Here is a 10,727-nt window from a genome sequence, read left to right as displayed (position 1 = left end):
TGGGTGGGTGAGTGGGTGAGTGGGTGAGTGGGTGGGTGGGTGGGTGAGTGGGGTGAGTGGGGTGGGCGAGTGAGTGATTGATTGATTGAGTGATTGATTGGGTGACTGAGTGGGTGAGTCAGTGATTTGATTGAGTGAGTGGGTGGGTGAGGTGGGTGGGTGGGTGGGTGAGTGGGTGGGTGGGGTGAGTGGGTGGGTGGGTGAGTGGGTGGGTGGGTGGGTGAGTGGGTAGGTGGGTGAGTGGGTGGGTGGGTGGGTGAGTGAGTGGGTGGGTGGGTGAGTGAGTGGGTGGGTGGGTGAGTGAGTGGGTGGGTGGGTGAGTGAGTGGGTGAGTGAGTGGGTGAGTGGGTGAGTGAGTGAGTGGGTGGGTGAGTGGGTGAGTGGGTGAGTGAGTGAGTGATTGATTGAGTGGGTGTGTGAGTGAGTGGATGGGTGGGTGAGTGATTGATTGAGTGGGTGAGTGGGTGGGTGGGTGAGTGAGTGGGTGGGTGAGTGGGTGAGTGAGTGGGTGAGTGGGTGAGTGAGTGGGTGGGTGGGTGAGTGAGTGGGTGAGTGAGTGGGTGAGTGGGTGAGTGAGTGGGTGGGTGAGTGGGTGAGTGGGTGAGTGAGTGAGTGATTGATTGAGTGGGTGTGTGAGTGAGTGGATGGGTGGGTGAGTGATTGATTGAGTGGGTGAGTGGGTGAGTGAGTGAGTGAGTGGGTGAGTGAGTGGGTGGGTGAGTGGGTGAGTGAGTGGGTGAGTGGGTGAGTGGGTGGGTGGGTGAGTGGGTGGGTGAGTGGGTGGGTGATTAGATGGGTGGGTGAGTGAGTGGGTGAGTGATTGAGTGAGTGGGTGAGTGGGTGAGTGAGTGGGTGAGTGAGTGGGTGAGTGAGTGGGTGGGTGAGTGGGTGGGTGAGTAGATGGGTGGGTGAGTGAGTGGGTGAGTGATTGAATGAATGAGTGGGTGAGTGAGTGGGTGAGTGGGTGGGTGAGTGGGTGAGTGAGTCGGAGAGTGAGTGAGTGGGTGGGTGGGTGGGTGGGTGGGTGGGTGGGTGAGTGAGTGAGTGGGTGGGTGGGTGAGTGGGTGGGTGGGTGGGTGGGTGAGTTGGTGGGTGAGTGGGTGAGTGAGTGGGTGGGTGGGTGAGTGAGTGGGTGGGTGAGTAGATGGGTGGGTGAGTGGGTGAGTTGGTGGGTGGGTAGGTGGATGGGTGGGTGAGTGAGTGAGTGGGTGAGTCGGTGGGTGGTTGGGTGAGTGAGTGGGTGGGTGAGTGAGTGATTTGATTGAGTGAGTGGGTGAGTTGTGGTTGGGTGAGTGATTGGGTGGGTGGGTGAGTGGGTGGGTGGGTGAGTGGGTGGGTGGGTGGGTGAGTGGGTGGGTGGGTGGGTGGGTGGGTGAGTGGGTGAGTGGGTGGGTGAGTGGGTGAGTGGGTGGGTGAGTGGGTGAGTGGGTGGGTGAGTGGGTGAGTGGGTGGGTGAGTGGGTGAGTGAGTGGGTGAGTGAGTGGGTGAGTGAGTGGGTGGGTGGGTGGGTGAGTAGGTGGGTGGGTGAGTGGGTTAGTTGGTGGGTGGGTAGGTGGGTGGGTGAGTGAGTGGGTGAGTGAGTGAGTGGGTGGGTGGGTTGGGTGAGTGAGTGAGTGAGTGGGTGGGTGGGTGGGTGGGTGGGTGGGTGAGTGGGTGGGGTGGGTGGGTGAGTTGGTGGGTGGGTGGGTGAGTGGGTGGGTGGGTGGGTGAGTGGGTGGGTGGGTGGGTGGGTGAGTGCGTGGGTGGGTGGGTGAGTGGGTGGGTGAGTGGGTGGGTGGGTGGGTGGGTGATTGAGTGAGTGGGTGAATGGGTGGGCGAGTGAGTGATTGATTGAGTGATTGATTGGGTGAGTGAGTGGGTGGGTGGGTGAGTGGGTGGGTGGGTCGGTGAGTGAGAGGGTGGGTGGGTGGGTGGGTGGGTGAGTGGGTGGGTGGGTGGGTGAGTGGGTGGGTGGGTGGGTGGGTGAGTGAGTGGGTGAGTGGGTGAGTGAGTGGGTGGGTGAGTGGGTGAGTGAGTGAGTGATTGATTGAGTGGGTGCGTGAGTGAGTGAGTGGGTGGGTGGGTGAGTGGGTGAGTGGGTGGGTGGGTGAGTGAGTTGATGGGTGGGTGAGTGATTGATTGAGTGGGTGGGTGAGTGGGTGAGTGAGTGAGTGATTGATTGAGTGGGTGCGTGAGTGAGTGAGTGAGTGGGTGGGTGGGTGAGTGGGTGGGTGGGTGAGTGAGTGGATGGGTGGGTGAGTGATTGATTGAGTGGGTGAGTGGGTGAGTGAGTGAGTGAGTGGGTGAGTGAGTGGGTGGGTGAGTGGGTGAGTGAGTGAGTGGGTGGGTGAGTGGGTGGGGTGAGTAGATGGGTGGGTGAGTGAGTGGGTGAGTGATTGAATGAATGAGTGGGTGAGTGAGTGGGTGAGTGAGTGGGTCGGTGAGTGGGTGAGTGAGTGGGTGAGTGAGTGGGTGAGTGAGTGGGTGAGTGAGTGGGTGGGTGAGTGGGTGGGTGAGTAGATGGGTGGGTGAGTGAGTGGGTGAGTGATTGAATGAATGAGTGGGTGAGTGAGTGGGTGAGTGGGTGGGTGAGTGGGTGAGTGAGTCGGAGAGTGAGTGAGTGGGTGGGTGGGTGAGTGAGTGGGTGGGTGAGTGGGTGAGTTGGTGGGTGAGTTGGTGGGTGAGTGGGTGGGTGAGTGGGTGAGTTGGTGGGTGAGTGGGTGAGTGAGTGGGTGAGTGAGTGGGTGGGTGGGTGAGTAGATGGGTGGGTGAGGGGGTGAGTTGGTGGGTGGGTAGGTGGATGGGTGGGTGAGTGAGTGAGTGGGTGAGTCGGTGGGTGGTTGGGTGAGTGAGTGGGTGGGTGAGTGAGTGATTTGATTGAGTGAGTGGGTGAGTTGTGGTTGGGTGAGTGATTGGGTGGGTGGGTGAGTGAGTGGGTGGGTGGGTGAGTGGGTGGGTGGGTGAGTGGGTGGGTGGGTGAGTGGGTGGGTGGGTGAGTGGGTGGGTGGGTGAGTGGGTGGGTGGGTGGGTGGGTGAGTGGGTGGGGGAGTGGGTGGGTGGGGTGGGTGGGTGAGTGGGTGGGTGAGTGGGTGGGTGAGTGGGTGGAGTGAGTGGGTGAGTGAGTGGGTGGGTGAGTGGGTGGGTGAGTGGGTGGGTGAGTGGGTGGGTGAGTGGGTGGTTGGGTGAGTGGGTGAGTGGGTGGTTGGGTGAGTGGGTGGTTGGGTGAGTGGGTGGGTGGGTGAGTGGGTGAGTGAGTGGGTGGGTTGGTGGGTGGGTGGGTGAGTGGGTGGGTGGGTGGGTGGGTGAGTGGGTGGGTGGGTGGGTGGGTGGGTGGGTGAGTGCGTGGGTGGGTGGGTGAGTGGGTGGGTGAGTGGGTGAGTGGGTGGGTGGGTGATTGAGTGAGTGGGTGAATGGGTGGGCGAGTGAGTGATTGATTGAGTGATTGATTGGGTGAGTGAGTGGGTGGGTGAGTGAGTGGGTGGGTGGGTGAGTGGGTGGGTGGGTGGGTGGGTGGGTGAGTGGGTGGGTGGGTGGGTGAGTGGGTGGGTGGGTGGGTGGGTGGGTGGGTGAGTGAGTGAGTGGGTGAGTGAGTGGGTGGGTGAGTGGGTGAGTGAGTGGGTGGGTGAGTGGGTGAGTGAGTGAGTGGGTGAGTGAGTGAGTGATTGATTGAGTGGGTGCGTGAGTGAGTGAGTGGGTGGGTGGGTGAGTGGGTGAGTGGGTGGGTGGGTGAGTGAGTGGATGGGTGGGTGAGTGATTGATTGAGTGGGTGGGTGAGTGGGTGAGTGAGTGAGTGATTGATTGAGTGGGTGCGTGAGTGAGTGAGTGAGTGGGTGGGGTGGGTGAGTGGGTGGGTGGGTGAGTGAGTGGATGGGTGGGTGAGTGATTGATTGAGTGGGTGAGTGGGTGAGTGAGTGAGTGGGGTGAGTGAGTGGGTGGGTGAGTGGGTGAGTGGGTGAGTGAGTGGGTGAGTGGGTGAGTGAGTGAGTGGGTGGGTGAGTGGGTGGGTGAGTAGATGGGTGGGTGAGTGAGTGGGTGAGTGATTGAATGAATGAGTGGGTGAGTGAGTGGGGTGAGTGAGTGGGTCGGTGAGTGGGTGAGTGAGTGGGTGAGTGAGTGGGTGAGTGAGTGGGTGAGTGAGTGGGTGGGTGAGTGGGTGGGTGAGTAGATGGGTGGGTGAGTGAGTGGGTGAGTGATTGAATGAATGAGTGGGTGAGTGAGTGGGTGAGTGGGTGGGTGAGTGGGTGAGTGAGTCGGAGAGTGAGTGAGTGGGTGGGTGGGTGAGTGAGTGGGTGGGTGAGTGGGTGAGTTGGTGGGTGAGTTGGTGGGTGAGTGGGTGGGTGAGTGGGTGAGTTGGTGGGTGAGTGGGTGAGTGAGTGGGTGAGTGAGTGGGTGGGTGGGTGAGTAGATGGGTGGGTGAGGGGGTGAGTTGGTGGGTGGGTAGGTGGATGGGTGGGTGAGTGAGTGGGTGAGTCGGTGGGTGGTTGGGTGAGTGAGTGGGTGGGTGAGTGAGTGATTTGATTGAGTGAGTGGGTGAGTTGTGGTTGGGTGAGTGATTGGGTGGGTGGGTGAGTGAGTGGGTGGGTGGGTGAGTGGGTGGGTGGGTGAGTGGGTGGGTGGGTGAGTGGGTGGGTGGGTGAGTGGGTGGGTGGGTGAGTGGGTGGGTGGGTGAGTGGGTGGGTGGGTGAGTGGGTGGGTGGGTGGGTGGGTGAGTGGGTGGGGGAGTGGGTGGGTGAGTGGGTGGGTGAGTGGGTGGGTGAGTGGGTGGGTGAGTGGGTGGGTGAGTGGGTGGGTGAGTGGGTGGGTGAGTGGGTGGGTGAGTGGGTGGGTGAGTGGGTGGTTGGGTGAGTGGGTGAGTGGGTGGTTGGGTGAGTGGGTGGTTGGGTGAGTGGGTGGGTGGGGTGAGTGGGTGAGTGAGTGGGTGGGTTGGTGGGTGGGTGGGTGAGTGGGTGGGTGGGTGGGTGGGTGAGTGGGTGGGTGGGTGGGTGGGTGGGTGAGTGGGTGGGTGGGTGGGTGGGTGAGTGGGTGGGTGGGTGAGTGGGTGGGTGAGTGATTGAATGAATGAGTGGGTGGGTGAGTGGGTGAGTGAGTCGGAGAGTGAGTGAGTGAGTGGGTGGGTGGGTGAGTGAGTGGGTGAGTGAGTGGGTGAGTGGGTGGGTGAGTGGGTGAGTGGGTGAGTGAGTGGGTGGGTGGGTGAGTGAGTGGGTGGGTGAGTAGATGGGTGGGTGAGTGGGTGAGTTGGTGGGTGGGTAGGTGGATGGGTGGGTGAGTGAGTGAGTGGGTGAGTCGGTGTGTGGTTGGGTGAGTGAGTGGGTGGGTGAGTGAGTGATTTGATTGAGTGAGTGGGTGAGTTGTGGTTGGGTGAGTGATTGGGTGGGTGGGTGAGTGAGTGAGTGGGTGGGTGAGTGGGTGGGTGGGTGGGTTAGTGGGTGGGTGGGTGGGTGAGTGGGTGGGTGGGGTGGGTGAGTGGGTGGGGTGGGTGGTGGGTGAGTGGGTGGGTGGGTGGGTGGGTGGGTGGGTGGGTGGGTGGGTGAGTGGGTGAGTGGGTGGGTGAGTGGGTGAGTGGGTGGGTGAGTGGGTGGGTGGGTGGGTGAGTGGGTGAGTGGGTGAGTGGGTGGGTGAGTGGGTGAGTGGGTGGGTGAGTGGGTGAGTGGGTGGGTGAGTGGGTGAGTGAGTGGGTGAGTGAGTGGGTGAGTGAGTGGGTGAGTGAGTGGGTGGGTGGGTTGGTGGGTGAGTAGGTGGGTGGGTGAGTGGGTTAGTTGGTGGGTGGGTGAGTGGGTTAGTTGGTGGGTGGGTGAGTGGGTGAGTGATTGAGTGAGTGAGTGGGTGAGTGAGTGGGTGAGTGAGTGAGTGGGTGGGTGGGTTGGTGAGTGCGTGGGTGGGTGAGTGGGTGGGTGGGTGGGGTGAGTGGGTGGGGTGGGTGGGTGGGTGAGTGGGTGGGTGAGTGGGTGAGTGGGTGAGTGAGTGGGTGGGTGAGTGGGTGGGTGAGTGGGTGGGTGAGTGGGTGAGTGAGTGAGTGAGTGGGTGAGTGAGTGGGTGGGTGGGTGGGTGAGTGGATGGGTGGGTGAGTGATTGATTGAGTGGGTGAGTGGGTGAGTGAGTGGGTGAGTGGGTGAGTGGGTGAGTGGGTGGGTGAGTGAGTGGGTGGGTGAGTGGGTGGGTGAGTGATTGAATGAATGAGTGGGTGAGTGAGTGGGTGGGTGAGTGGGTGAGTGGGTGAGTGAGTGGGTGAGTGAGTGGGTGGGTGAGTGGGTGGGTGAGTAGATGGGTGGGTGAGTGAGTGGGTGAGTGATTGAATGAATGAGTGGGTGAGTGAGTGGGTGAGTGGGTGGGTGGGTGGGTGGGTTAGTGGGTGGGTGAGTGGGTGGGTGAGTAGGTGAGTGAGTGGGTGATTGAGTGGGTGATTGAGTGGGTGATTGAGTGGGTGATTGAGTGGGTGATTGAGTGGGTGGGTGAGTGGGTGGGTGAGTGGGTGGGTGAGTGGGTGAGTGGATGGGTGCGTGGGTGTGTGAGTGAGTGGGTGAGTGGGTGAGTGATTGATTGAGTAGGTGATTGAGTGGGTGATTGAGTGAGTGAGTGAGTGCGTGGGTGAGTGGGTGGGTGGGTGAGTGGGTGAGTGGGTGAGTGGATGGGTGGGGTGGGTGTGTGAGTGAGTGGGTGAGTGGGTGAGTGATTGATTGAGTAGGTGATTGAGTGGGTGATTGAGTGAGTGAGTGAGTGCGTGGGTGAGTGGATGAGTGAGTGGGTGAGTGAGTGGGTGAGTTAGTGGGTGAGTGAGTGGGTGAGTGGGTGGGTGGGTGGGTGGGTGGGTGTGTGAGTGAGTGAGTGAGTGGGTGAGTGAGTGGGTGAGTGATTGATTGAGTAGGTGATTGAGTGAGTTAGTGGGTGAGTGAGTGAGTGGGTGAGTGAGTGGGTGGGTGGGTGGGTGGGTGAGTGGGTGGGTGAGTGGGTGAGTGAGTGGGTGAGTGAGTGGGTGGGTGGGTGAGTGGTTGGGTGGGTGGTTCGGTGGGTGGGTGAGTGAGTGGGTGAGTGGGTGGGTGGGTGGGTAAGTGATTGATTGAGTAGGTGATTGAGTGGGTGATTGAGTGAGTGAGTGGGTGGGTGGGTGGGTAAGTGATTGATTGAGTAGGTGATTGAGTGGGTGATTGAGTGAGTGAGTGGGTGAGTGAGTGGGTGGGTGAGTGAGTGAGTGGGTGGGTGGGTGGGTGGGTGGGTGAGTGGGTGGGTGGGTGGGTGGGTGGGTGTGTGGGTGGGTGGGTGGGTGAGTTGGTGGGTGGGTGGGTGAGTTGGTGGGTGGGTGGGTGAGTGGGTGGGTGAGTGAGTGGGTGGGTGGGTGAGTGGGTGGGTGGGTGGGTGAGTGGGTGGGTGAGTGAGTGGGTGGGTGAGTGGGTGGGTGAGTGGGTGATTGAGTGGGTGGGTGAGTGGGTGGGTGAGTGGGTGGGTGAGTGGATGGGTGCGTGGGTGTGTGAGTGAGTGGGTGAGTGGGTGAGTGATTGATTGAGTAGGTGATTGAGTGGGTGATGAGTGAGTGAGTGAGTGAGTGCGTGGGTGAGTGAGTGGGTGAGTGAGTGGGTGAGTGAGTGGGTGAGTGGGTGGGTGGGTGGGTGGGTGGGTGGGTGGGTGGGTGGGTGGGTGGGTGAGTGGATGGGTGGGTGAGTGATTGATTGAGTGGGTGAGTGGGTGAGTAGGTGAGTGAGTGGGTGAGTGGGTGGGTGAGTGGGTGGGTGAGTGGGTGGGTGAGTGGGTGAGTGGATGGGTGGGTGGGTGTGTGAGTGAGTGGGTGAGTGGGTGAGTGATTGATTGAGTAGGTGATTGAGTGGGTGATTGAGTGAGTGAGTGGGTGAGTGGGTGGGTGAGTGGGTGGGTGAGTGAGTGAGTGAGTGAGTGGGTGAGTGAGTGAGTGGGTGAGTGAGTGGGTGAGTGAGTGAGTGAGTGGGTGAGTGAGTGAGTGCGTAGGTGAGTGAGTGCGTGGGTGGGTGAGTGAGTGGGTGAGTGAGTGGGTGAGTGGGTGGGTGGGTGGGTGGGTAAGTGATTGATTGAGTAGGTGATTGAGTGGGTGATTGAGTGAGTGAGTGGGTGAGTGGGTGGGTGAGGTGAGTGAGTGGGTGAGTGAGTGAGTGGGTGAGTGAGTGGTTGGGTGGGTGGGTGGGTGAGTGGGTGAGTGGGTGGGTGGGTGAGTGGGTGGGTGGGTGGGTGGGTGGGTGGGTGGGTGAGTGGGTGGGTGGGTGAGTGGGTGGGTGGGTGAGTGGGTGGGTGGGTGGGTGGGTGGGTGAGTGGGTGGGTGGGTGAGTGGGTGGGTGGGTGGGGTGGGTGGGTGAGTGGGTGGGTGGGTGAGTGGGTGGGTGGGTAAGTGATTGATTGAGTAGGTGATTGAGTGGGTGATTGAGTGAGTGAGTGAGTGGGTGAGTGAGTGAGTGAGTGGGTGAGTGAGTGGTGGTTGGGTGGGTGGGTGGGTGAGTGGGTGAGTGGGTGGGTGAGTGGGTGGGTGGGTGGGTGGGTGAGTGGGTGGGTGGGTGAGTGGGTGGGTGGGTGAGTGGGTGGGTGGGTGGGTGAGTGGGTGGGGGTGGGTGGGTGAGTGGGTGGGTGGGTGGGTGAGTGGGTGGGTGAGTGGGTGATTGAGTGGGTGGGTGAGTGGGTGGGTGCGTGGGTGTGTGAGTGAGTGGGTGAGTGGGTGAGTGATTGATTGAGTAGGTGATTGAGTGGGTGAGTGGGTGAGTGGGTGGGTGAGTGGGTGGGTGAGTGGGTGGGTGAGTGGATGGGTGGGTGGGTGTGTGAGTGAGTGGATGAGTGGGTGAGTGATTGATTGAGTAGGTGATTGAGTGGGTGATTGAGTGAGTGAGTGAGTGCGTGGGTGAGTGAGTGGGTGAGTGAGTGGGTGAGTGAGTGGGTGAGTGGGTGAGTGAGTGGGTGAGTGAGTGGGTGAGTGGGTGGGTGGGTGTGTGAGTGAGTGAGTGGGTGAGTAGGTGATTGAGTGAGTGAGTGAGTGCGTGGGTGAGTGAGTGGGTGAGTGGGTGGGTGAGTGGGTGGGTGGGTGAGTGGGTGAGTGGATGGGTGGGTGGGTGTGTGAGTGAGTGGGGTGAGTGGGTGAGTGATTGATTGAGTGGGTGATTGAGTGAGTGGGTGAGTGCGTGGGTGAGTGAGTGGGTGAGTGAGTGAGTGGGTGAGTGAGTGGGTGAGTGAGTGGGTGAGTGAGTGGGTGAGTGAGTGGTGAGTGGGTGGGTGGGTGTGTGAGTGAGTGAGTGGGTGAGTGATTGATTGAGTAGGTGATTGAGTGGGTGATTGAGTGAGTGAGTGGGTGAGTGAGTGAGTGGGTGAGTGAGTGGGTGGGTGGGTGGGTGGGTGGGTGAGTGGGTGGGTGAGTGGGTGGGTGAGTGGGTGGGTGAGTGGGTGGGTGAGTGGGTGGGTGAGTGGGTGGGTGAGTGGGTGGGTGAGTGGGTGGGTGAGTGGGTGGGTGGGTGGTTCGGTGGGTGAGTGAGTGAGTGAGTGGGTGAGTGAGTGAGTGAGTGCGTAGGTGAGTGAGTGGGTGGGTGAGTGGGTGAGTGAGTGGGTGGGTGGGTAAGTGATTGATTGAGTAGGTGATTGAGTGGGTGATTGAGTGAGTGAGTGGGTGAGTGGGTGGGTGAGTGAGTGAGTGGGTGAGTGAGTGAGTGAGTGGGTGGGTGGGTGGGTGGGTGGGTGAGTGGGTGGGTGGGTGAGTGGGTGAGTGGGTGGGTGGGTGGGTGGTGGTGAGTGGGTGGGTGATTGAGTGGGTGATTGAGTGGGTGATTGAGTGGGTGGGTGAGTGGGTGGGTGAGTGGGCGAGTGGATGGGTGCGTGGGTGTGTGAGTGAGTGGGTGAGTGGGTGAGTGATTGATTGAGTAGGTGATTGAGTGGGTGAGTGGGTGGGTGAGTGGGTGGGTGAGTGAGTGGGTGAGTGAGTGGGTGAGTGGGTGGGTGAGTGAGTGGGTGAGTGGGTGAGTGAGTGGGTGAGTGGGTGGGTGGGTGGGTGTGTGAGTGAGTGAGTGGGTGAGTGAGTGGGTGAGTAGGTGATTGAGTGGGTGAGTGAGTGGGGTGAGTGGGTGGGTGAGTGGGTGGGTGAGTGGGTGAGGTGGATGGGTGGTGGGTGTGTGAGTGAGTGGGTGAGTGGGTGAGTGATTGAGTGAGTAGGTGATTGAGTGGGTGATTGAGTGAGTGAGTGAGTGCGTGGGTGAGTGAGTGGGTGAGTGGGTGGGTGAGTGAGTGGGTGAGTGAGTGGGTGAGTGAGTGAGTGAGTGGGTGAGTGAGTGAGTGCGTAGGTGAGTGAGTGCGTGGGGTGGGTGAGTGAGTGGGTGAGTGAGTGGGTGAGTGGGTGGGTGGGGGGGGTGAAGGGATTGATGAGTGGTGGAGTGGGGTGGGTGAGTGAGTGAGTGGGTGAGTGAGTGAGTGGGTGAGTGAGTAGGGTGGGTGGGTGGGTGAGTGGGTGAGTGGGTGGGTGAGTGGGTGGGTGGGTGAGTGGGTGGGTGGGTGAGTGGGTGGGTGGGGTGGGTGGGTGGGTGAGTGGGTGGTGAGTGGGTGGGTGAGTGGGTGGGTGGGGTGAGTGGGTGGGTGAGGGTGGGTGAGTGGGTGGGTGGGTGAGTGGGTGGGTGGGTGGAGTGGGTGGGTGGGTGAGTGCGTGGGTGGGTGAGTGCGTGGGTGGGTGAGTGCGTGGGTGGGTGAGTGAGTGGGTGGGTGGGTGGGGTAAGTGATTGAGTGGGTGATTGAGTGAGTGAGTGGGTGAGTGGGTGAGTGAGTGG

The sequence above is a fragment of the Lampetra planeri genome, chromosome 56 (genome assembly GCF_965212315.1).
Source record: "Lampetra planeri chromosome 56, kcLamPlan1.2.h2, whole genome shotgun sequence".
Classification (NCBI taxonomy): domain Eukaryota; kingdom Metazoa; phylum Chordata; class Hyperoartia; order Petromyzontiformes; family Petromyzontidae; genus Lampetra; species Lampetra planeri.
Note: the sequence above shows the minus strand (reverse complement) of the source record.